Source organism: Bombina bombina, chromosome 5, assembly GCF_027579735.1.
Source record: "Bombina bombina isolate aBomBom1 chromosome 5, aBomBom1.pri, whole genome shotgun sequence".
Taxonomy (NCBI): Eukaryota; Metazoa; Chordata; class Amphibia; order Anura; family Bombinatoridae; genus Bombina; species Bombina bombina.
Genome location: NC_069503.1, coordinates 658,203,551 through 658,230,801, shown reverse-complemented (window position 1 = coordinate 658,230,801; position 27,251 = coordinate 658,203,551).

Below are 27,251 nucleotides of genomic sequence, written 5' to 3'. Positions count from 1 at the left end.
TTATTTGTTTTCCTAAAGATATTTGAAACAAGAAAGATTACTCATGCACCATATGCTGCTCATAATCTAACCATATTTCTTTTAAGAAATGTATATCTTGCCAGTGTAACTGTCATAGTACCAAAGTCCTTTTTTTTTTTTTTTTTAAAACGATTAAAATATTTTTTGCCCGCTAAAATAATATATCATGGTTTTGGAATAACAAACAATCTGGATGTATTATTTATATTTTCTTATACTCTCCCACCTCGTATCGTTCTAGCCTCATATCATCCAATAAGGATGGCATCCTGGATAGGTGGGTGAGATATACGAAACTTTTTGCTGTATGGAATGGGAGTGCTTTCTTGTTCAATCTGGATATTTTTGGTCCATTATCCAATTCTGGGGGGACAAAGGCGGACAACTCTGAACCTGTTCACCTGGCACTTTTGTGGCTAGCAGGCAGCAATACATAAATAGTGAACACACAACCCTCATCCTTCAAGGTTCTTCATGGAACAATATGAAATCTCCTGCTTTATGGAATGGAAGCGACTGCTTCCTGCATCTGCATATTTAAAGACTAAGGGGCTGATTTATCAATGTCTGTCTGACATGATATGCTGTAGCGTATCATGTCCAACAGACATCACTGAATGCCGACAGCATAGTCTGTCAGCATTTAACATTGCACAAGCAGTTCACCAGAACTGCTTGTGCAATGCCGCCCCCTGCAGATTTACAACCAATTGGCCGCTAGCAGGGGGTGTCAATCAGCCTGATCTTATAGGATCAGGCGGATTGCAGACCGCAGCCTTAGAGGAAGCGGATCAGTTATGGAGCAACGGTCTTTAGACCACTTCTTCATAACTGCTGTTTCCTGCGAGCCTGAAGGCTCGTGCGGAAACAGGGACATCAAGCTCCGGAGCTTGATAATTCGGCCCCTAAAGCCCTTATGATCAAAAACTTGCCTGCAATGAGAGAAATAGCAAAAGAATATTTGGGATAAGTTTTTTTGAGCATTATATTTTAATGTATGTTTATGTCCTTCACATAAATAACTGTAAAGCTAGTTAAACAGCTCTCACTGTAAAATTGGAAATTTTTAAACTATTGAGGGATTTTGTAGTACTGCAGTACAAGCCGCCTTAGAAAATTACACTGGATAACCTATAGATCATCAGGCCCTTAGGCAATTTTATAAATAGTAAACACACAACATTCACACTTCAGTTCCGGGTTTTTCAATGTAAACACTGTGCTGATGATTCCCTGACGTCATCCCAAGGTCACAAGCCTTTCCAAACTTGTGGACACAAATATAGAAACCTTTGAGAAATTATTTTCACTTATCCAATGTTCTATTTTTTTTTACTAATCAAATGTTCATATCATGTAACAGCAGCCTTTCAAAAACTGGGGAAAAAAGTGCCCTACCTCAGAGGAAATATGTTAAAGGGACAGTCTACAATTGAATTTTGCTTGTTTAAAAAGATAGATAATCCCTTTATTACCCATTCCCCAGTTTTGCATAACCAACACAGTTATAATAATACACTTCTGTGATTACCTTGTATCTTAGCCTCTGCAGACTGCCCCTTTATTTTAGTTCTTTTGGCAGACTTGCATTTTAGCCAATCAGTGCTGACTCCTAGGTAACTCCACGGACATGAGCAAAATGTTATCTATGTGGCACACATAAACTAACGCCATCTAGCTGTGAAAAAATGACAAAGCAGTTTACTTCTCTGGAGCTAAAGGTTTGTGGGAATTAAACACATATGTACAAACAAGCAACAGAGCCATAAGAAATGTTCAAATGCATTATTTTCTTTTTGCAGCTGTCCATATTATAATTTGAATGTTTATTTGTTATTGTTTTTACAAATTGTGTAAAATGGAGTATACATTTAGCAGATTACATATCAAAAAGGTAGAACAATAACAACAACATTCACTTTCCAATGATATATGGGCTCCCATGAGAAATCACCTACTGTATACTATATGCAAAAGGGAACACTGAATACATTTTTCAGAAAAACAAGTGCTAAGTACATATGCAGGATGCAGATCACGTAGCAATATGGAATAATAATAACAAATACTTCCAAACAAACTTATGTTCCCTAAGATGAGCAAGAGGTCTCTCATGGACCTTTCCTTCAATACATAATACAGAAGAGGGAACGTTGTACCATACAGTATTACAAACATAAAAGAACAGTTTGCAACTTAAAGTGATAGTAAACACCAATAATGTTATTGTTTAAAACAATAGAAAATCCATGTATTTACCATTCCCCAGTTTTGCATAACCAACACTGTTATAGAAATATACTTTTTACTTCTGTAATAACCTTGTATCTAAGCTTCTGCAGACTGCCTTCTTATCTCAGTTCTTTTGACAGACTTGCATTTCAGGCAATTAGTGCTGACTCTTAAATACCACGTGCTTGAGCACCTTATATGAATGAAACACATAACCCAACACCCTCTAGCTGTTAAAAACTGTTAGATGCATTCAGATAAGAGGCGGCCTTCAGGGGCTTAGAAATTAGCATATGAGCCTACCTAGGTTTAGCTTTCAACTAAGAATACCAATAGACCAAAGCAAAATAGGTAATAAAAGTCAATTGGAAAGTTGTTTAAACTTACATGCCCTATCTGAGTCCTGAAAGTTTATTTTTGACTAGCCTGTCCCTTTAAAACATTCCTTTACTGTACATCCTTTAAAAACCTTATATTTTGCCTACTAACCCATTACTCAAAGCACATCTGACTAATTTCTTTCCACCATTTGAGTTTTCTCAACCATGTTAAACATGGAAGGGGCTTTTTCTCTCTATTCCAGCAGAAATGAAATTCTGCAGCTACTGTACATGGTCTGAACGTTGGATTAGTGGAAAACAATTCTTTAATAAATACCATGTTTTTTTTATAAGGCTGAGTTTACAGCTGACAAAAATTTTCAACCACAAATGATTAAACCATTTTTACATGCTTTTTCATTATGCTTTTATACGTTCACTAAAATCTTAGCATCTTTAAAGTTTAACCGTAATCTTATTTTTATTTAACATTTAATTAGCTTGGTAATTTCCAGAAAAAAAATGTGCCTCAGAAAATGGGACTAAGCACCTCACACCCAATAGTATAAATGAATTAACTTGCCACCTTGACTCAGCAGCAGGGCCAGATTTACAGCCTTGGTGCACGTAGGCACCAAAATCTGAAGTGTCCCCTGCGCTCCCCCGCTCATACTTTACCGCTGTGCCAACAACCTTAAATAACAGCAAAATACATGTGTGGTGGCTATCTTTTTAAAGGCTTCCGCAATAATTGTGAGGGAAGTATGCGTAATACTTGCGGCCACCTTAACAAAGTTCTGTTTTTTCACTGCTGGTGACCATCTTAGTTAAGGTCACTGGCTGACTATTATTTATAATAGGCAGAGACAGGCATCCCTCTGGAGGGCACCTGTAGGCACATGCATATTCTGCCTTAAAATAAACTGGCCCTGCTCAGAAGCAATATACACTCAAATGTAATTAAACACATTAAATAACCTGTTTATGCCTAGATTACATGTGTAGTGTAAAGATGTTAGCAATAAGGTGTGCTAAGAATCCTAGAGCACAATCCATAGTGCCCCCATTTTTACTTCCAATAAAATGTTAGTACTCAAGTGAAAGCCTTGGATGTCAGAAAGTTAAGCTGCACTAAATCCCTCACCTATAATAATTCTATGGGGCGTGCTACAAAGTCCAGGTCCGGGTTTGAGATCTTACTTGAAGGTACACTAAGCCAAAGGTGAGTTAAAAAAAAAAAAAAATAGTGTACTTCACAAAGTCTCATTATAATATATATATACTGTATATGTGTGTGTGTGTGTTTGTATGTGCAAGTATGTGTATGTGTATTTACATATGTCTGTGCACACATATGGTTGTGTAAGTAATTCACTCCAAGCTTAACACCAAATTAGCTATTTATTATGTTTCTAGCTAAAACCTAAAACTAGTGCAAAAAAGCTATAACTGTCAGTTTAGAACACAAACAAAAATCAGGGTTAGTCCACCAAATAGTGATTTCTGAACCTCTGCTAAGTTAAAACTTTAGTATTGTGTTGTTTAAAAATGAATATTAACTTGTTTTTTCTTTGCATTATTCGTGATCTGAAAACGTTGCATATTTTTGTCATTTTGACTAGTTGTTATTTTCTGCAAATAATTGCTCTAAATGACAATATTTTTATTTGGAATTTGGAAAAAAAGGTTGTCAGTAGTTTAGTTTACAGAATAAAACAAAAAATGTAATTTTACTCAAACACATATAAATAGTAAAACCAGATAAACTGATAATTGTATGTATATATATATATATATATATATATATATATATATATATATATATATATATATATATATATAAAAGGACAAAAAGATATGATATCTGCGCTATCCTATTGTCACTTAAGGATGTATACATAAATTAAAATTAAATACCATAAATAATATATTTGCTATGCAATTTAAACATAATATATATATATATATATATATATATATATATATATATATATATATATATATGCAGAGTCCACAGATAGATTAAATCTGAAGATAGGCAGCTGAATCAAAGTGGTGTGTGGAGACTCCCAAAATGCCTCCACGAGAAGAAATATAAACAAAAAAGTTTGTGTTCTGCGCCTTTCTTCTGTGGTAATATAAAGATAGTGGGGTAATATCTCCCCTATACCTAAGAACTTACTTCAAGGAACCTCAATCAATATGAGTTAAGTAGTCACCCTTCACAGATATCTCTCCAAGATCTGTAACGAATCCAATCTGAATCCACTGTGCTGTAAGCTGAAGCTGAGTTTAGAATCCTCACTGTAGAGTATGGTGTCTCAGGATATATGTAAGGGGAACAGACTAAAAGGGTCTAAAAAATAGTGAAGTACGTCTTTATTAAGAACAACACAATATAAGACACAATTGTCCCACTCACACTATATAACCTCAATCCTTATGAGGTAAGTTAAAAGCCAGAGTATAACATTCAGTACAGTGATAAACGGATAATACAATAGCCCCAGAGTTATTGATGACTCAAACTGTAGCCGTACTGCATCCCTGACGCGTTTCAAAGTCACCTTCTTCCTCAGAGGGGTAGAAGTACGGAGTTACTTACATTAGACATCAATGAAAGGTTTTTAAAAACGGCGGTGGGCAAGCTAGAATGTAATTCCTGCTTCCTGATTGGTCGGAATACCTAGCCGTTCATTGGATATTGATTCCTTTGCGAGATTGGATCAAAATGGATCACGTGTGTTAGTCACGTGACCCCTTCACAAATCTGCTTACAGATTTAAGGTAGACCGATATCGCAATGGAAATATTACAGCACAAATGGAATAATATATGGAAAAGTGACCACTTAGGTATACATGTATACAAAACTTACAAGGTAACAAGGGGAATACATATTATGTATAGATGCCTCCTTCAATTGATAAAATAAGTACAAATGATGTATATTATTAAAAAATTACATAAATTAAAATCCCATTACCTGCATATTTAAAAACAGAACGTAATAAATACAAATACATACAAAATTCATACAATATACCTGCTCAAATTCATATTATTTAAAAGATCCATAAATAAGCATAAATAAGCATAAAACTACATATAATAAAACATTTACATATTAAATATTAAAAACTATGTAGACAAAATTTCAGAGACTAAATGCATATAAATATTTGGTGAAATAAAACCATCTCAATCCATGACAGTCTCCTTATTAAGGTGGAATGCAATAGATATTTCTTATACTAAAAAAGCTGCCAAGTCAATATCTTTATTTAAACCCCTTGGTATCTTAGTATCTAAGGTATGGATCCAATAGGTTTCACGTTTTCTCAAAACTAATTCCCTATCTACGTTTGGAACAGAATTAATAGATTCAATAATTGTACCTTTAAGGCAAGATGGATCTTTATTCTGAAAATACATATAGTGTGCAGACAGATTATGTGATTTTCCCCCATTTTTAATATTAGTGATAAGCTCTAATAAACGCTTTTGTCACAAAAGGAGCCTGCCTCTTTAAGAGGCGTTACACTATGTCTAAATCTGGCTATAAAGGAGCATGTAACATTCAATACCTTGCTTGGTATTGAAGTTGCATGCTTCCTTCCTTAGCCGCATTGAGGATTCCCTGCCTGTCTACCCGGTACCTGCTATCTTCACACGCTGCGTGCGTGACATCCCAGGACTTCCGGTTTCACGGACCAGCCGCACTTCCGGTTTGCACGGATCATCGCTGCAGCATCTGAGAGCAGCTCTCCCCTCTAACCTTGCTGCCAAAGATATTATTAAAAGTCAGAACTCTGAACCACCACTGATTTATTTAGTTAATCCCTCCGGACATTTATTCCTTGAATCCTCCATATGCATATTAAGTTGCTTCCTTTTCAATTTTTGCCATAACTTATATATTTTGCTAACTTTTGCTATAAGCTGCTTCTTTTTCTATTTTTTTCCTTACCTCTATTTTTTTCTTATAATTTTTGCTATTTTGCAGTCCTGATTCTAGAAGACCTATAACTGTTTTATATAAATTACTGTTTCAGTGAGACCACAATCATACTCACATATAATTTCCACAACAGTTACAGCTCTCATATTAAACACCACTCACTCAGATTATATGTGTGTATATATAGATATATATTTCACTATAACCTACGTGAGACACAACCTTAATTTTTATGGTCTGCTATGATTATTTTTTGGAACATGTTTTACAAATTTCTAACTTTAAGTTAGTGTGTGTTACAGCTTTTTATAGGGGTGTGTCGTGCGACCTATATACTGTAGGCCATATACTTTCTGGTCACTCTATTTCCTGAATAATGATGACTACATGACATACAGTTAGCCCTATTGCATTTAAAAAAGACAATTGATCTTTTTTCCAACCAGTTTGTCTTAGCCAAGGTTTTTTTTTTTAGTTTACTTGGAGCCAACACTGACTTCAAATTTTTGTTCTTTCTAAAAATCAAACTAGGTCCCCTACTGGTTACATCATCCAAAAGTTTATCTTTCTTTAAGATGTGTCAATGTTTTTTGAAAATGTTCTTAATATCCACAGCTCCTTTATTGTATGTTGTAATCATATTCACCCCTACGGTTTTGCTCCTGTTCTCCTTATTATCTCTTACTTTATTTACATCGTTCCCTTGTGTATTCCGTTCAGGTATTAACATTTGATTTACCCCAGATAATAGTAGGTCCCTTATTCAACACACAAGGATAACAAGGGCACTATATAGGCAAGCTCCTCACTAGTTTCAATTATTTAAGATACTGTATTTGGTTTATAGTATCTATATTTTATATTCCTTTGAGGAGTGGTGCTAGCATCTGATACTGAACTTGCAACAAGATTGGGATATTCTCCCTGGAAAGAAATGCTATATAGCACTCTCTGCCCAGACTGGGGTAGAGCCACTGATACCTTTTAAAATTTAACTTTTATTATTCACTTTAAAAAAATGGGTGAACACAAACCAATTAAAATGTCTCTATCTCTAAATAGCTGGTGTCAAAAGCTTCAGGTTATTACCAAATTATTCAAGTAACCGGTTGATTCCCAAATACTTTTATATATAGTTTTGTTAGATCAATCGGTATTCCATTGTATTGGTCAAGTAAAATTGATAGGAGCTTAGTAATGGGTGTTTATTTCATTTGGATGTCTCATATATTTTTTGAGGCTTGTATTGGTGTAAAATTAGTTGGAATTAAGCCTGAGTGACAGTAGGGATTATCAACTTTTATTCACGTTTGTACATAGATTTCAGTTGTGGTTAAGTGTTTTAAAGATTTGCTTTTCTTGGTTGTGTTGGTGTACAGATGCCCTGGTTTGGGTATCCCTTATATTCAGAGTTTTTGTGTATATTCCAATTTTTTATATACACTCTTAGATCATTAATTAAATAAAAACACTGGTATACAAGAATTCCTTGATACTGATAGTTTTCTTCCTAAGACCCACTGTTTACAATGTTTCTTTCTATAGTTACCCTTATTCTTATGGGTAGCTGGGCTATTGTATTTGTATATGTTTCATTCCTTCATAGGTACTCAACGATTGTTTTTAGTTATAATAGCAATATCCACCTTGGGATTTTATTCCATTTCATGCTAATTTTGCTTTTTGTGTTGGGTGTATTACTCAGGTGGCTGTATAAATCCTATGAACATATAGTCCAGATTTGTTATACATCTTACTACTGGATAATACAATAATCGTGTATGTATTATCCAGTAGTAAGATATATAACAAATCTGGACTATATGTTCATAGGATTTATACAGCCACCTGAGTAATACACCCAACACAAAAAGCAAAATTAGCATGAAATGGAATAAAATCCCAAGGTGGATATTGCTATTATAACTAAAAACAATCGTTGAGTACCTATGAAGGAATGAAACATATACAAATACAATAGCCCAGCTACCCATAAGAATAAGGGTAACTATAGAAAGAAACATTGTAAACAGTGGGTCTTAGGAAGAAAACTATCAGTATCAAGGAATTCTTGTATACCAGTGTTTTTATTTAATTAATGATCTAAGAGTGTATATAAAAAATTGGAATATACACAAAAACTCTGAATATAAGGGATACCCAAACCAGGGCATCTGTACACCAACACAACCAAGAAAAGCAAATCTTTAAAACACTTAACCACAACTGAAATCTATGTACAAACGTGAATAAAAGTTGATAATCCCTACTGTCACTCAGGCTTAATTCCAACTAATTTTACACCAATACAAGCCTCAAAAAATATATGAGACATCCAAATGAAATAAACACCCATTACTAAGCTCCTATCAATTTTACTTGACCAATACAATGGAATACCGATTGATCTAACAAAACTATATATAAAAGTATTTGGGAATCAACCGGTTACTTGAATAATTTGGTAATAACCTGAAGCTTTTGACACCAGCTATTTAGAGATAGAGACATTTTAATTGGTTTGTGTTCACCCATTTTTTTAAAGTGAATAATAAAAGTTAAATTTTAAAAGGTATCAGTGGCTCTACCCCAGTCTGGGCAGAGAGTGCTATATAGCATTTCTTTCCAGGGAGAATAGTAGGTCCCTATTTAGATCCTTTGCTTTATTATACGCTACATCAATTATTTTCTTAGAATATCCTTTAACCCTAAATTTGCTTTTTAAGATCATTGCTTCTTTATCAAAATCCTCTATTTTGCTACAGTTTCTCCTAAGGCGCTGAATTTGGCCATAGGGAATATTTTTAATCCAACTGGGATTATGACAGCTTTTAGCATTAAGATACCCATTACTATCTGTTGTTTTTTTGTAGAGTCTACTCAGAATCTTGTTGTTTTGATGATATAGGACGAGATCCAGAAATTCGATTTCATCATTGTTTGCTTTATCAGTAAACGTAAGGTTATAATCATTATCATTGATATAACTCATATTAGTATCTAAGGTATTGGATCCATACCTTTAGATACTAAGATACCAAGGGGTTTAAATAAAGATATTTACTTGGCAGCTTTTTTAGTATAAAAAATATCTATTGTATTCCACCTTAATAAGGAGCCTGTAATGGATTGAGATGTTTTTATTTCACCAAATATTTATATGCATTTAGTCTCTGAAATTTTGTCTACATAGTTTTTAATATTTAATATGTAAATGTTTTATTATATGTAGTTTTATGCTTATTTATGCTTATTTATGGATTTTTTAAATAATATGAATTTGAGCAGGTATATTGTATGAATTTTTGTATATATTTGTATTTATTACGTTCTGTTTTTAAATATGCAGGTAATGGGATATTAATTTATGTAATTTTTTAATAATATACATCATTTGTACTTATTTTATCAATTGAAGGAGGCATCTATACGTAATATGTATTCCCCTTGTTACCTTGTAAGTTTTGTATACATGTATACCTAAGTGGTCACTTTTCCATATATTATTCCATTTGTGCTGTAGTATTTCCATTGCGATATCGATCCACCTTAAATCTGTAAGCAGATTTGTGAAGGGGTCACGTGACTAACACACGTGACCCATTTTGAACCAATCTCGCAACGGAATCAATATATTTATAGGTATATACCTCTGAGCCCTTCCCATTCCAACACCTTGTTATATACCATATCTCTTTAAATCACTGTTAATGAACTTATTATATATATGTGTGAAATAATTTAATTTATTTTATTATAGATGTATATTTTTAATACTTTAACATTAATATTTAACATTTTACTTCAGGTCTCCAGGTGTGCTAAATATTTAACTCATCATCTTTATTATGAGCAATGATAGGGTGATCCCCTGCACTATTAATTTAAAGTATAGGCTGCGCTAAAAAAATGACATCCACACTAACATTTTCTCCCTTTACTATCAACACTCGACAAAAAAAGCCGAACCTACAATATCGCCCGTGAGATAACGTATTCCCCATAGAAGTCAATGGAGCAAAAAAAGTGTAAAAAAAACTAACACCCAACTCACACACAACCACAATCCCATATTCTCAAGTGCGCTAACCCGACAAGAACATATGCATATTTCACATTATAATGATCTTCACATAGCAGAATATGTTCTATTTCTACATAAATACATACATCTATATATAACTCATGTTTTGTTTTTTTTTGGTAAAATATATATTTATATATATATATATATATATATATATATATATATATATATATATATATATATATATATATATATATATAGATGATTATATATGTATAGCTATATACAAATATATATAGGAATATATATTTATTAATACTAAGAACATTTTCTGCTATGTGTGAATAAAAAAATGTTTAAAGTAAATACAGGTACATAGTAAAAACCTTTTATTAAAAATAATTAATTCTTTCTAATGACACTGTAAATCCACAGATCATCTTAATTACTGTAGGGAATATAACTCCTGACCAGCAGGAGGAGGCAAAGAGCAGCACAGCAAAAGCTGTTAAATACCACTCCCCCTACCCACAATCCTCAGTCATTCTCTTTGCTTGTATCAGTTGCAAGGATGGGTAAAGATAGGTGTCTGATTCTTCAATCAAGAGATTGTTATTTTTTAAGCAGAGCAAGTTTGCTCTGGTTTTCTTTGGGGTTTAGCCATAGTCCATGTCTGTCTCTTCAGTAGAGCAAGTGGTGGCTTTTAAGCATTTGGGAACTTGTGGGGAATAATCCCCACTGGGCCTCCCAAGTAATTTCATGCTGCCCTTGGTTGAAAGTTTGAGTAAGTTTACTCAGCCTTTTCTTTTTTTCCACAGGTCCATGTGAGGTAGGAAGCCCCTCTCATACCAAGTGAGCTGTCCTGCTGCCAGACAGATTTTTTTAGGTAAGTGCCTATTTCTTTCCCTGTTTTGATATAGGAGAATTTGGCACTTTGACAGTTAATTCTGTCTAAATATACAATTAGCCTTCTAGGTTAACGGTTTATTGTATGGCAGTTTTGCAGGCACTGGGGATATTTGGCTCAGTTTATTATGTTTTCACTTTGGTGTACATGTTTTTTGTTTGTGTATTAATGGCTACTGGGAAGTTTGTTAGGCCATGCCCACAATAGGCAGGCTTATCTGAGATAGCAAGAACATTTTTGGCACCCTTTTAGCTGTTTCCTGTTGTCCCTGGATGTTGCAGCTCTGTTACATAGCTCCTCAGAGGTGGTTCAGCGTTCTCTCCGATGCGGCTGTGTGGGGGTCCGGATCATTTTCTGACTTTGTTTCCAGCAGCAAGGTGGTCAGGTAGGCACCGCAGCAGAGCTTGCTGAGGTATGGAGGTTGCCTGTTGTTTTTTGTGGGGCTGTTGCTCTGTTTATATTTAAGTTTCTGTCTGAATTTCAGGGACTATAACATTTGTATCTCTTTTTGCATTCATTTTGTGAAAAATTGTTGCTCCAAGATTTATTGTGCACTTTATTTAAGGATTTTTTAGTTAAAAAAAAAAAAAAAAAAAGGCTGTTTAAAATTTAAAGGGACAGTAACGTTTTTTTGTTTTATTGAAATTCTGATTTGAACTTAGAATTTTTTATAAGTTAAGGTTTTTTCCTTTGGAATAAAATGGACAAAGAGGTCCTGCAAGCTGTTGCTTGTTCTCTATGTTTAAATACTAATGTTGAGCCTCCTATCCCTTTTTGTTCCTCTTATATTGAGAGAACATTACATTACAAGGATAGATGTTTTGATTCTGAGCCTTCATTGTCTAGGGCGGATGTTGTTCAGGAGTCTCCTGTTCAGGCTAATCCGCAGCTTTCTCCTCATACGTCCCAATCTTCTGCAGTGCCCTGTGATTCTGATAGTGTAAATCCTTCTTCTGAACCTGAGGTTGTTTCCTTCCGGTTTAAGCTGGAGCACCTCTGTTTGTTACTCAAGGAGGTTTTGGCTACCTTGGATGACTCTGAGGCGTCAGTCATGGTTATTCCTAAGAATAAGGTGGAGGGAGCCGTTTCCATTCTGACCAAGAGGACCACTATTCCTATTGAGGACAGCTGTTCCTTTAAAGATCCTATGGATAAGAAGTTGGAAGCTTTGCTTAAAAAGATTTATGTTCACCAGGGGTATCAATGGCAACCGGCTGCATGTATTGCTACGGTTACTAATGCCATGGCATATTGGTTTGATGCATTGTCTGATTATATTCAGCAAGATACTCCTCTTGAAGAAATTCAAGATAGAATCAAGGCTTTGAAGTTGGCTAATTACTTTATTGCAGATGCTTCTCTACAGGTCATCAAGTTGGGAGCTAAAATTTCTGGTTTTGCCATTTTAGCTCGCTGAGCTTTATGGTTAAAATCCTGGTCTGCGGATGTGTCCTCTAAGTTTAAGCTTTTGTCTATTCCTTACAAGGGTAAGACCTTGTTTGGGCCAGGTTTGACTGAGATTATTTCTGATATTATGGGAGGGAAGGGGCTTTCTCTTTCTCAGGATAAAAAAAATAAACAGAAGGGTCGGCAGAGTAATTATTGCTCCTTTCGTAACTTCTCTAATAAATCTTCCTCTTCTTCCTCCAAGCAGGAACAGTCCAAGCCATCTTGGAAGTCAAATCAGTCTTGGAATAAGGGGAAGCACTCCAGGAAGCCTGATGCTCACTCAAAATCAGCATGAAAGGTCTGCCCCAATCTGTGAATGGATCTTGTGGGGGGGGGGGCAGACTCTCTTTCTTTGCTAGAGCTTGGGTTTGAGATGTTTAGGATCCCTGGGTGGTAGATATTGTGTCCCAGGGTTACAAACTGGAGTTCAAGAATTTTCCTCCCAGAGGCAGGTTTCTTCTCTCCAGGTTAGCTGTAAACCAGATAAAAGGAGAGGCATTATTACTTTGTGTTCAGAATCACAGGTTCCTAATATTTGCATTTCTAGACAAACATTTTAAGTTTGTAGCTCTTTCTTTTGGTCTGACAACAGCTCCCAGAATTTTTTCAAAGGTCCTAGGAGCATTGTTGGTGGTGCTTCGATGGAAGGATGTTGCAGTGGCTCCTTATCTGGATGACATTCTAGTTCAGACTCCATCTTTTCAATTAGCAAACTCCCACATGGAGTTGTTGTTGTCTTTTCTGTGCTCCCACAGTTGGAAGGTGAATTTAGGAAAAAGTTCCTTAATTCGGGCTACAAGAGTGGTATTTTTGGGGACCATTATAGATTCTCTAGAGATGAAAATTTTTCTGACAGAAGCAAGAAAGTCAAAGATTTTCAATACATGTCTTGTTCTTCAGTCCTGCCTGGGTGATTGTTACCACATATGTCAGTTTGTTGATCTGGGGTGTTGTCTGGGGTTTATTAATGGTTCAGGGTCTATGGACTCGGGAGGAGTTGTTTTTTCCAATAAATATTTGGGAACTGAGAGCAATTGTAAATGCTCTTCTAGCCTGGCCTCAGCTAGCTTCAACCCAGTTTATCAGGTTTCAGTCAGACAACATAAGTGGCTTACATCAATCATCAGGGAGGAACTCGGAGTTCCTTGGCCATGACAGAGGTAGCCAAGATTATTCAGTGGGCTGAGATTCACAACTGTTGTCTGTCTGCTATCCACATTCCAGGGGTGGACAATTGGGAAGCTAATTTTCTGAGCAGAAAGACTTTTCATCTGGGGGAGTGGGAGCTTCCAGCTTGATTCTCAGTTGGGGGCAGCCAGAGTTGGAGATCATGGAATCTCGTCAGAATGACAAGCTCCGGAGGTAAGGGTAGAGGTGAAAGGATCCTGAGGCTGTTCTGATAGATGCGCTGGCAGTTCCTTGGACTTTCAGTCTGGCATATGTGTCCCCTTCATTTGCTCTTCTTCCTTGAGTCATTGCTTGGGTCAAACAAGAGAGGGCATCAGTGATTCTCATTGCTTCGGTGTGGCCTCATAGACTCTGGTTTGCAGATATGGTGGAGATGTCTTCCCTTCCACCTTGGCGTCTTCCATTAAGGAAGGATCTGCTGTTGCAGGGTCCCTTCCTTCATCCAAATCTTGTTTCTCTGAAGATGACTGCTTGATTCTTTCTAAGCATGGTTTTTCTGAGTCAGCCATTGAGATTATTATTCAGGCTCGTAAGCCTGTGGCTAGGAAGATTTATTATAAGATTTGGCGTAAATATTTGTATTGGTTCGAATCCAAAGGCTACTTGTGGAGTAGAGTTAGGATTGATAGGATTTTCTCTTTTCTCCAGGAGGGTTTAGAGAAAGGTTTATCTGCTAGTACCCTGAAGGGTAAAATTTCTGCTTTATCTATTTTATTGCACAAACACCTGGTGAATGTGCCAGATGTTCATTCTTTTTGTCAGGCCTTGGTTAGAATTTGGCCTGTGTTTAAGTCTACTACTCCCCCTTGGAGTCTTAATTTGGTTCTTAGAGTCCTTCAACAGACTCCATTTGAACCTATGCATTCTTTGGATATTAAGATGCTATCTTAGAAGGTTTTGTTTCTGGTGGCTATTTCTTTGGCTTGAAGAGTTTTGGAGCTTTCCCAAGGTTGTTTCTGATAAGAATATTAATCAAGAGATTGTTGTTCATTCTTTGTGTCCTTATCTTTCTTCTCATAAGGAGCGTTTGTTGCACAACCTGGATGGGGTCCGTGCATTGAAATATTATTTGCAGGCGACTAAGGATTTTCGCCAGTCTTCTTCTTTATTTGTTGTCTTTTCTGGGAAGTGTAAGGGTAAGAAAGCTACAGCTACTTCTCTTTCTTGTTGGTTGAGGAGTGTTATTCGCTTGGCATATGAGACTGCTGGTCAGCAGCCTCCTGAGAGAATCACGGCTCAAAAATGGAGCTTCTGTAGATTAGGTTTGAAAGGCTGCAACTTGGTCATCTTTGCATACTTTTTCCAAATTTTACAAATTTGATAATTTTGCTTCAGCAGAGGCTTCTTTTGGGAGAAAGGTTCTTCAAGCAGTGATGCCTTCTGTTTAGGTTAACTGTCTTGTCCCTCCCTTATCATCCAGGTCCTCTAGCTTGGGTATTGGTTCCCAACAGTAATTAAGATGATCCATGTCATTAGAATGAAAACATAATTTATTCTTACCTGATAAATGTATTTATTTCTTGACATGGTGAGTCCACGGCCCACCCTTCTTCTCTATAAACTTCAGGCACCTCTGCACTTTAGATTACTTTCTTTCTCCTTTTCCTTTGGTCGAATGACTGGGGATTGTGGGTAGGGGGAGTGGTATTTAACAGCTTTTGCTGTGGTGCTCTTTGCCTCCTCCTGCTGGTCAGGAGTGATATTCCCAACAGTAATTAAGATGACCTGTGGACTCACCATGTCAAGAAATAAATACATTTATCAGGTAAGAATAAATTATGTTTTGTCATCTACTTAACTGCAAAGGGCTCCAATGTACTTCTATATATTTCCAAAAAGAAAACAAAAAAGAAAAACCTTTTAGGCGCACACTTATTAAATAAAGGGACAGTCAAGTCAAAGTTAAACTTTCTTGATTCAGATAGGGCATGCAATTTTAAACAACTTTCCAATTTACTTGTATCACCAAATTTGCTCTGTTCTCATAGTATTCTATGTTAAATCCTTATAGAATACCTTAGTACTCATAGGTACTCATATGCTAATTTCTAAGCCTTTGAAGGCCGCCTCTTATCTGAATGAATTTGACAAAAGATTTCTTCAGCTAGAGGGTGTTAGTTCATGTGTGATATATAGATAACATTGTTATCATGCCCATGGAGTTACTTATGAGGGGGCACTGATTGGCTAAAATGCAATCCGTCAAAAAAACTGAAATAAGGGGCAGTCTGCAGAGGCTTAGATACAAAGTAATCATAGAGGTAAAAAGTATGTTAACATATCCATGTTGGTTATGCAAAATGTGTAATAAAAGAGATTATCTATATTTTTAAACAATACAAATTCTAGAGTAGGCTGTCCCTTTAATGCTAAATAGCAGTTTAAATTGTGAGACTAAAATTGTGAGACTAAAAAAAAGAGAAAAAAAAAACCTTTAATTCATCTAGAAGCTAAAATGGGTATACAAATACCCTCATTAAAAACATTTTAAAAGTTTATAGTAAAGAAACAAATCAGGACTGATGATGTGTTTGAGAATATCAATGAATATTCCATACAAGTGGATCACATTTCAAAATTTACTAACACACTAGTCCACTTCAATGGGGTAACTGGCCTACAACTGAGATTCTAATTGTAGCACACTCTGCAAGTAAAAATCCCTGTAGTAATTACCACTATGATTAGGTAAGCCCCACAAATGTCAGGAATAACCATAATTATTGTCACAAAAATGTTCAAGTGCTACAGTCTTACTCTGAATGGATACTAATGTTATCAAAAGATAACAAAATTAAAGTGCACACAAATTATTCAGACATACCTCACACACGCTTGACGGCCGTTTTGCCAAAGCTTTTTCAAAGGTGTAATTGAATAAGATAAATTGGGTCTGAACTGATACTGATAAAGGATTTTTTTTTTTTTTTATTCAGGACCCCTTTTTTGTGTCTATATTTGTGTACATATGTATTTTATGTGTTTATATGTGTATATATAAATATATATATATATATATATATATGTAAATACATATATACACCTATAATGCATAAATACACATTTATAGACATATATTATCTTTAGAGCTGTATATGTATGTATTTCTATGTTAAAGTTCTTTGACCTCATATCTTTGAGTCCTAATAACTTTTTTGAGCAATATTTTTTTTTAATCATTTTTAATAGATGGTGTTATTATCAAGTGTACTTTGTAATCTATTTTTGATGAGTTTTGTGATATTTTTTTTTCGTAACAGTTAACCAGAGCTCTGAGGATGCAGTAATCATTCTAGAGCACTGGTTTTCAAACCTGTCGTCAGGACTCCTTAACAGGTGACGTTTTGTGGATATTTGAACTAGAGCACATTTGAAACAATCAGCTGATTAGTAACATGGTTATTTTACCTACTCTCATCCTAGGTTATCCAGAAAACCAGGACTGTTGAGGAGGCCTGAGGACAGATTTGAAAACCAGTGTTCTAGAGTAAATCACGTTTAATCAATTGTGTTTACATTCAATTTGTAACAAGCGGAAAACCCTACAAAGAAAAATACCCAAAATATAGCACTTGTGGTTTGCACATAACTGTAAGTGCCCCACTCATAATGTGGTCCAATGTGATTGGAATAGCCAATAGAATGCAAGCTCAATCCGATTGGCTGATTGGATCAGCCAATCGGATTGAACTTCAATCTGATTGCCTGATTGAATCAGCCATTCGGATTGAACTTCAATCTGATTGCCTGATTGAATCAGCCAATCAGATTTTTCCTACCTTAATTCCGATTGGCTGATAGAATCCTATCAGCCAATCGGAATTCGAGGGACGCCATCTTGGATGATGTCCCTGAAAGGAACCGTCATTCGTTGTTAGTCCGTCGGTTGAAGAGGATGGCTCCGCGTTGGCTGCTTAGAAGATGGCTCCGCTCCGCTCCAGATGGATGAAGATAGAAGATGCCACCTGGATGAAGACTTCTACCAGATGGAGGACCTCTTCTGCCCCTATCGGATCAAGACTTCTGCCGCTCCGGATGTCCTCTTCTGTCCCATCGGTGGCCGGCTGGCTGAAGACGACTCGAGGTAGGGTGATCTTCAGGGGGTTAGTGTTAGTTTTTTTTAAGGGGGGATTGGGTGGTTTTAGAGTAGGGGTATGTGGGTGGTGGGTTATATTGTTGGGGGGGTTGTATTTTTTTTTTTACAGGTAAAAGAGCTTATTACTTTGGGGCAATGCCCCGCAAAAAGCCCTTTTAAGGGCTGGTAAAAGAGCTGATTACTTTGTAATTTAGAATAGGGTAGGGCATTTTGCAGGTGCTTTATTATTTTATCAGGGGGCTTAGATTAGATGCAATTAGTTTAAACTTCTTGTAATTCTTTTTTTATTTTCTGTAATTTAGTGTTTGTTTGTTTGTTTTTGTACTATAGTTTAGTTAATTTAATTGTATTTAATTGTAGGTAGTTTAGTTAATTAATTTAATTTTAAAGTAGTGTTAGGTGTAATTGTAACTTAGGTTAGGATTTATTTTACAGGTAATTTTGTAATTATTTTAACTAGGTAGCTATTAAATAGTTAATAACTATTTAATAGCTATTGTGTCTGAGCATATTGTCTCTTTAGAAACTCGTATTGGGGGTCTGGAGGAATGAATTGCAACACTACATGAAATTCAGAAACTTGAAAGGGAAATGGATAGGACTGAGCTGGTTGTTAATGGTTCCAGCAGTGGGAATGGGGAGGATTCAGATGAGGAGACTCCAGGATGTAGCTGGGTCACAGTCAGAGGGCGAAGTAAAGGTAAGCGGAAGAGACAGGCCAGTTCTGAGCTGGTACACCCCAATAGATTTGCCAGATTAAGTGAAGATGTTGGGGATATCAGTTCAGGGGTGGCAGTGTCAGAGAGGGCTGTGTTGCCTAGTATAGTGAACAGTCCTTTAGCTGTGGAAGAGGAGCATACTATGGTGGGAAGTCCTTCATTCATGGAAGAGGGGCATACAAGTCAGGGCCAGAGGCAGATGTTGGTGGTAGGAGACTCTATTATTAGGAATGTTGATAGGGTAATTTGTCATCCAGACCCTTTACATAGAACAGTTTGCTGTCTTCCAGGGGCTCGTGTTAGGCATATTGTGGAGCGTATTGATAGATTGTTAGAGGGATGTGGGTCTGATCCTGCAGTCATGGTGCATATTGGTACTAATGAAGGAATCGGTGGGAGATGGAGAGTCCTAAAAAATGACTTCAGGGAGTTAGGTAGCAAGCTTAAAGCAAGGACCTCCAAAGTAATATTTTCTGAGATATTACCAGTGCCGTGTGCTAACTCAGTAAGGCAGAAGGAGCTAAGGTCTGTTAATTCATGGCTAAAAACATGGTGTAAAAATGAGGGGTTTGACTTTTTAGAACACTGTGATGATTTTTCACTAGGGTACAATTTGTACAGTAAGGATGGATTGCACCTGAATGACATGGGTGCAGGTGTGTTGGGGGAAAGGATGGTAGCACATTTAGAGAACCTTTTAAACTAGGCAAAGGGGGGGAGGGTCAGTTAGAACAAAATAGAACAGAGAGATCAGTCTGTGAATATGACAATCCCTTAATATCTCAAGGAAGGGATGACTTAAGAAAAGTCACATTAGAAAATATAGAGGAAAGCACACCAAGTAGCAGCAGAAAGCACATGAAAATTAAATGTATGACAACAAATGCAAGAAGCATGTCAGGTAAAATGGGGGAGCTGACACTCTTAGTTGCAGAAGAGGACTATGATGTTATCAGTATAACTGAAACTTGGTGGGATGATTCACATGACTGGGCAGTTAACTTAGAGGGGTATACATTATTTAGGAGGGACAGGAATAATAAAAGGGGTGGAGGAATCTGCATGTATATTAAACCTAGCCTTCAACCTACAATAAGGGAAGATATTTATGATACAAGTGACAATGTAGAGACCCTGTGGGTTGAAATAAAGAGTGGGGGGAAAAATCCTAAAAAAATATTACTAGGAACATGCTACAAGCCTCCCAACATTAGTGACCCAGAGGAAACTCAACTACTTATCCAAATAGGTAAGGCTGCTAATAACAGTGCTGTAATTATGGGAGATTTTAACTACCCTGATATAAACTGGGCCAATGAAACTTGTAATTCAGCTAAGGGGGATAGATTTTTAAATGTCCTCAGGGATAACTTCTTGTCACAATTAATAGAGGAGCCAACTAGGAGTAAAGCTATATTGGATTTAGTGCTATCAAACAATACAGATATAATATCAAACATAGAAGTTAAAGAACATTTGGGTAACAGTGATCATAACATGGTCACATTTGAAATCTATTTTCAAATGCAGTGTTTTAAAGGCTTAACTAAGACTTTTAATTTCAAGAAAGCAAAATTCAACGATTTAAGGAAATCATTAAATAATATAAATTGGGACAATGTATTTTCTAATAAAAACACAGAGAATAAATGGATAATATTTAAAAATGTGTTAAATAAATATACATATCAACACATACCATATGGTTATAAAAATAAAAATAAAAAAACGAAGCTGTTATGGCTAAATAAAAAAGTGTTAAGAGAAATTAGGAAAAAACGTAGGGCATTTAAATTATTAAAAGAAAATAGTACAGACTCAGCATACAATATTTATAAGGAATGTAACAAAGCATGCAAAAAAGCTATCAAATTAGCCAAAATTGAAAATGAAAAATTAATTGCCAAGGATTCTAAGTCTAACCCTAAAAGGTTCTTTAAGTACATAAATAGCAAAAAATCTAAGAAGGATAATATAGGCACATTAAAATGTGTGGAGGGTAGCATGATACATAATGACAGGGAGAAGGCTGAGGTACTAAACCAGTTTTTTTCTTCAGTATACACAAGAGAGGAACCTTTGAATGATACTTTGGAACAGAATAGAACATGCCAGTCCATACCACTAACTGGGTTTTGTTTAGAGAATATCAGGAAAAAAATGGAAAATATTAAGGTAAATAAAACTCCAAAAAAACCTTTACTCTTAATTTTTCAAGACTCATTATCCTCAGGCATGGTACCCCAGGATTGGCGTAAAGCTGATGTGGTGCCACTCTTCAAAAAGGGAAGCAGGGATGATCCAGGAAGCTATAGACCAGTTAGTCTGACATCAATAGTGGGGAAGATATTTGAAGGGATTATAAGGGATTATATTGATGAGCATATTCGTGTAAACAAGATTATGAGTTCTAATCAGCATGGCTTTAGGAGAAATAGATCATGTCAAACTAATCTAATTAGATTCTTCGAGGAAGTAAGTAAAAATATAGATAAAGGGGAATCAGTTGATGTGATATACTTAGATTTTGCAAAGGCATTTGATACAGTGCCACATGAGAGATTAATGCACAAAATTAAGGGACTGGGAATAGCTGAAAATGTTAGTTCATGGATAAATAACTGGATAAAAGATAGGGAGCAACGAGTAGTAGTAAATGGATCATACTCAGATTGGACAAAGGTAATCAGTGGTGTCCCCCAGAGATCAGTACTGGGCCCTGTTCTTTTTAATATTTTTATAAATGACTTGGAACAAGGATTAAATAGCGACATCTCTATTTTTGCAGATGATACTAAGTTAAGTAAGGTCATAAGGTCAGAGCAGGACAAACTCTCTTTACAAAGGGATTTGCTAAAATTAGAACTATGGGCAAGTGAATGGAAAATGAGATTTAATACGGAAAAATGCAAGGTTCTACATTTTGGAAGTAAAAATAAGCAGGCTACATATTTTTTAAATGGGACAAGACTTAGCCAAACACAGAAGGAAAGGGATTTTGGAGTAGTAATAGATAACAAGCTAAAGATGGGTGCACAATGCAGGGCAGCGGCTTCAAAGGCTAATAAGATACTAGCATGTATTAAAAGAGGCATTGATTCAAGGGAGGAAAGCATAATTCTGTCATTATATAAAGCCCTGGTAAGACCTCACCTTGAGTTTGGAGTGCAGTTCTGGGGACCAATTGCTAAAAAAGATATTGCAGAACTAGAAAAAGTTCAGAGAAGGGCCACAAAGCTAATAAGGGGATTGGAGAAATTAACCTATGAGGAGAGGCTAGCCAAACTGGGTCTGTTTTCTTTAGAAAAAAGGCGCTTGAGAGGTGACATGATTACTTTATATAAATATATTCAAGGCCCATATACAGAGATGGCAGAAGCTCTGTTTATTCCAAGAAAATTGTTTCTGACAAGAGGTCATAATTTAAGGTTGGAGGAAAGGAGATTTAATCTCCTGCAACGGAAACGTTTTTTTCACTGTAAGAGCAATAAAATTGTGGAACTCATTACCAAAGGAGGTAGTGAATGTCAATACCATAGATACATTTAAAAATAGTCTGGATACATTTCTGTATATAAACAAAATTCATGGATATGATTGCTAGTATTAAATGGGTCACATTTTAAGGGGTTATTTAAGCTTAACTGGAGCTTTTTGTAAGTATTTTAGATTTGTATAGGTTGAACTCGATGGACTTCAGTCTTTTTTCAACCTTATCTACTATGTTACTATGTTACCTAGTTAAAATAAATACAAAGTTGCCTGTAAAATAAATATAAATCCTAAAATAGCTACAATGTAACTATTAGTTATATTGTAGCTATATTAGGGTTTATTTTATAGGTAAGTATTTAGTTTTAAATAGGATTAATTTATTTAATTATAGTAATATTATTTTGTTTTATTTAAATTATATTTAACTTGGGGGGGTGTTAGGGTTAGGGTTAGACTTAGCTTTAGGGGTTAATAACTTTATTATAGTAGCGGCGACGTTGGGGCTGGAAGATTAGGGGTTAATAATTGTAGGTAGGTGGCAGCGATGTTAGGGAGAGCAGAATAGGGGTTAATAAAATGTATTACAGTGTTTACGAGGCGGGAGTGTAGCGGTTTAGGGGTTAATACATTTATTATAGTGGCGGCGATGTCCGCTCAGCAGATTAGGGGTTAATAAGTGTAGGTAGGTGGCGGCGATGTTGGGGGTGGCAGATTAGGGGTTAATAAATATTATGTAGGTGTCGGCGATGTTATGGGCAGCAGATTAGGGGTTCATAGCTATAATGTAGGTTGCGGCGGTGTCCGGAGCGGCAAATTAGGGGTTAATAGTATAATGCAGGTGTCAGCGATAGCAGGGGAGGCAGATTAGGGGTTAATAAGTGTTAGATTAGGGGTGTTTAGACTCTGGGTTCATGTTACGGTGTTAGGTGTAGACTTAGAAAGTGTTTCCCCATAGAAAGCAATGGGGCTGCGTTAAGAACTGAATGCTGCTTTTTTGCAGGTATTAGGTTTTTTTTCAGCCGAAACTGCTCCATTGTTTCCTATGGGGAAATCGTGCACGAGAACATTTTTCCAGCTTACCGCTACCATAAGCAACGATAGTATTGAGGGTTGAAGTGGATCTAACTTTGGCTTAACGCTTACTTTTCTGAGGCTAATGCAGCCATTCAGGAAACTCTAAATACCAGCGTTGTTTAAAGGGAGCGGTAAGAAAAAAAGGAGCGTTAGCACCGCGGGTCTTTACCGACAAAACTCTAAATCTAGGCGATTATCTTTAAGTACTGCTAGTCTAGCAGTTATTTCCTATGCAACACTTCTGTGTAGGAGGGACACTATAGCACTTGGGTTTGTAGCAATACAGCTGACGGTAGGGGGTAATGCCATTTTAGCGCTAGTGGCAAGGGAAGAGTTAAGCATCCTCTCGCAACTGTAGAGTGGTTTTGACATGTTTAGCCACCCGTAGCTTCTCTGTACTTGGGTGTGAAGGTTGTTTCAGAGCACTGAAGATTTTTGTGCACAGCAGTTGTAATTTCTTCTATGCTTGTACCGAGACTCAGGAGGAGGGTAAGATCAGGGAAAATGGGTGTTTAGGAGGGAGTCCTCATGTTAGACACCAGGGATAATTGGTCTACGGGGAGTGATCAGTGAGAGTAATAGGACCTAGGGCTATTGATTTCTCCCATATTTATCCTCTGGGAGACATCATGAAGCAACCTGCAACTGCCCTTTCTGATGTCAACATAACTAAAGGGGTTATCCTTGAAGTTGTTATAGTTGGTAATAATTGCCTACTTTGTAAGTTGGTGACTGTGTTTCCCCCTACACATTTGTGTAACACTTGTTTAGTCTCTGTTCTACAGACAAATTCTCAGGCACCCAGTACTTGCTGTAGTTCTGCCGATTTCTTTATTATAAGGTGGGGTGACTGAGTTTGCTCCAGGATTTAAAAATCCTTTACAGTCTGCAGTGTCAGAGGCAGTGGCTGTTATGCCGCTTCCAAAGAAGCGCAAATGTAAGTCTAAGCACTTGGAGTCAGATTCTTCTTAAAGGGGTACTACCCAGCCCACTTATCCATAGATTCTGAAGAACATTTTCCATGTTTGAGGGAAAGGTTTTCTCAGAGGACATTGATACTGATGCTGAGAAGGAACTGGAGGATATTACCTTACAATTTAAGATGAAACACCTATGTTCCTTGTTAAAGGAGATTTTGAAGAAATTGAGCATCAATGAGTCTAAACCGGCAGAAGAAAAGCCTATCTAAAAGCTGGATATGATATTTAGACCCAAAATGAATGCCGCTGATACTTTTCCAGCTACTGCACTGGTATCTGAGATCATTAAGAGCAAATGGGACAAACCTGACATTCCTTTTACCTCATCTCCTTTGTTTAAAAAGCTTTTTCCTGTTCCAACTACTAATTTAGAGTTATGGGATATTATTCCAAAGGTGGATAGGGCAATCTCCACATTTGCTAGGGAAAGGAACATTCTTACTTCAGGACAGGAAATCTAGGGGAAATCAAGCAACAGATTTAATTCATTTTGCCAGAACAAGGGTCAGAAGTCATCCAATAACTCAGCTCCACTCAGCTTGGAACAAGTCAAAGCAGTCCAAGAAATCCTCTATGGACAATAAGTTAGAATGAAGCCATAGCCCCTGACCCAGACTCTCCCGTATGGGGCAGATTAAACTTTTTTTGGGATACTTGGGACAACACTGTTCAGGACTATTGGGTTCTGAAAATAGTGTCACTTGGCTACAGGATCGGTTTCAGGTCTTGTCAATTGTCATCCCCAGAATTGGCTTATTTTGTCACACATCTCCAGAAGGCCAGAAAAAAAGTCTGCATTCTTCCAGTGTGTGAAAGATCTGGAAGGTCTGGGAGTAATTCTTCCAATCCCCGTGGGAGAGCAAGGGACAGGATTTTACTCAAATCTGTTCATTGTTCTAAAAAAAGAAGGAACTTTCAGTCCCATCTTAGATCTAAACATTCTGAACAGGTTCTTGCAAGATTTTTTTTTTTCAAAATCTATTCTGCCCCTGGTGGTTCAAGACCAATTCATGTAAACCATAGACTTGAAGGAAGTGTATTAACACATCCCAATCCATTCAAAACATCATAGATTTTTCAGGTTTACCTTTTTAGACATACATTATCAGTTTGTAGCCCTAACTTTCAGTTTAGCAACCAGTAGGAGCTCATATGTCGGTAATCAGGGCACATGGGGTGTCAGTGGCCCCGTACTTGGACATTATATAGGTTCAAGCTCCATCTTTAAATTTAGCTCAGCTAGACAAGGAAAAACTGCTGAGATTTCTTCACTCACATGAAGGGAAAGTAAATGCAGCCAAGAGCTTGTTAGTACCCAGCAGGAGGGTTTGCTTTTTGGAAGTCATAATAGATCCAGAGAAAATAAGACTCTTTGTAACAGACTAACACAGACTTGTTACTATAAGATGGTCAAAATTTAAAGCTACTCAGCTCCTTCTATGCACAAAGCATGGAGGTGAAAGTATTGATAGTGGTGGCCTCAGATGCAATATCATTTGCAAGGTTCCATCTACATCAGCTGCAACTATGTATGCTGATGCAGTGGAATGGAGAACATTTGGACCTGTCCCAGTCTATTCAGTTAGATCAGGTAGTCAGAAATTTCCTCTCTTGGTGGATTTCACTGGTCCATCTTTCCAGAGGTGTCCTTCCTCAGACTGGAGTGGCAGATTATTACTACAGATGAGAGCCTACCCATTTGGGGTGAGGTATGGAAAGGGCAGGGGGCTCAAGATGTTTGGAACCCCACTGAGATTGTTTTTCCTTTAAGTTGCCCTAACCTCAAGACTTCTAAAGAGAGATTACATCATAATCTTGACATGGCAGAGGTTTGAAATTCTACCTGTTTTGGTGATTAGGTCTCATTTGTTCGGCTTATTTGGAGGCTGGTCAACAACCACCTGTAAGGATTACAGTTCATTCCACCAGCTCAGTGTCTACATTATGGCCGTTTAATAATGAGGCTTCTGTAGAACAGATTTGCAGGGCGGCAACATGGTCTTCCCTTAATACTTTCACCAAATGTTACCAGTTTGATGTTTTTGCCTTTGTGGAGGCTGCTTTTGGAAGAAGAGTTTTGCAGGCAGTGATACCTGGGAAATAGGTTTCTGCCTTTCTTCTTCCCACCCTCCCTTTTTTTTCATGGACTTCTCAGGTTGGGTAAAAGTTCCAAAGACTAAGGTCATGGACTATCACATAAATACAGAACAATCCATAGCCCAAACAGCCAATAGTATAAGTTCAGTTTGCTATCCCCAGGAACAAAAGGAAATATCTTCAGCTTCAAGACTAGCTATGTAGTGGAGGTTCCAAATACATGCAGACAACACAGTAAAGCTTATTAGTAATCCAGTCTTAAACGGCTTAGGCAACTAAGCAGAGGAGTCAGCATGGCTAAATCCTTGAAAAACTTTATTCACATCTTAAAAGTATTCAACCAATAGACAAACAAATTGACCCGGTACAAACCAACATCTGATTCTAGAGGCTTTATCAAAGATAACTTAAAACTTGAAATAGACGTCAAACTCTTAAAGCCAGCGGGAGCCCGTGAAACATGACGAGAAGTTACGCAACAGGTTATTTTAGCCAATTGTTAGCCTTTACGCTCTACGTATTTGGTTTTCATATGAGACAACCAATGATTTCAGTAGCTAGATCAACAAATAATACATTCTCAATCTATAACGTCACCTGTTGCTAGCTGGCTAAATAATAAAAGCCAAAACAAAAGTAATAATTGTACAAAGTGCGATACAATATGAGATACAAATGTTAACAT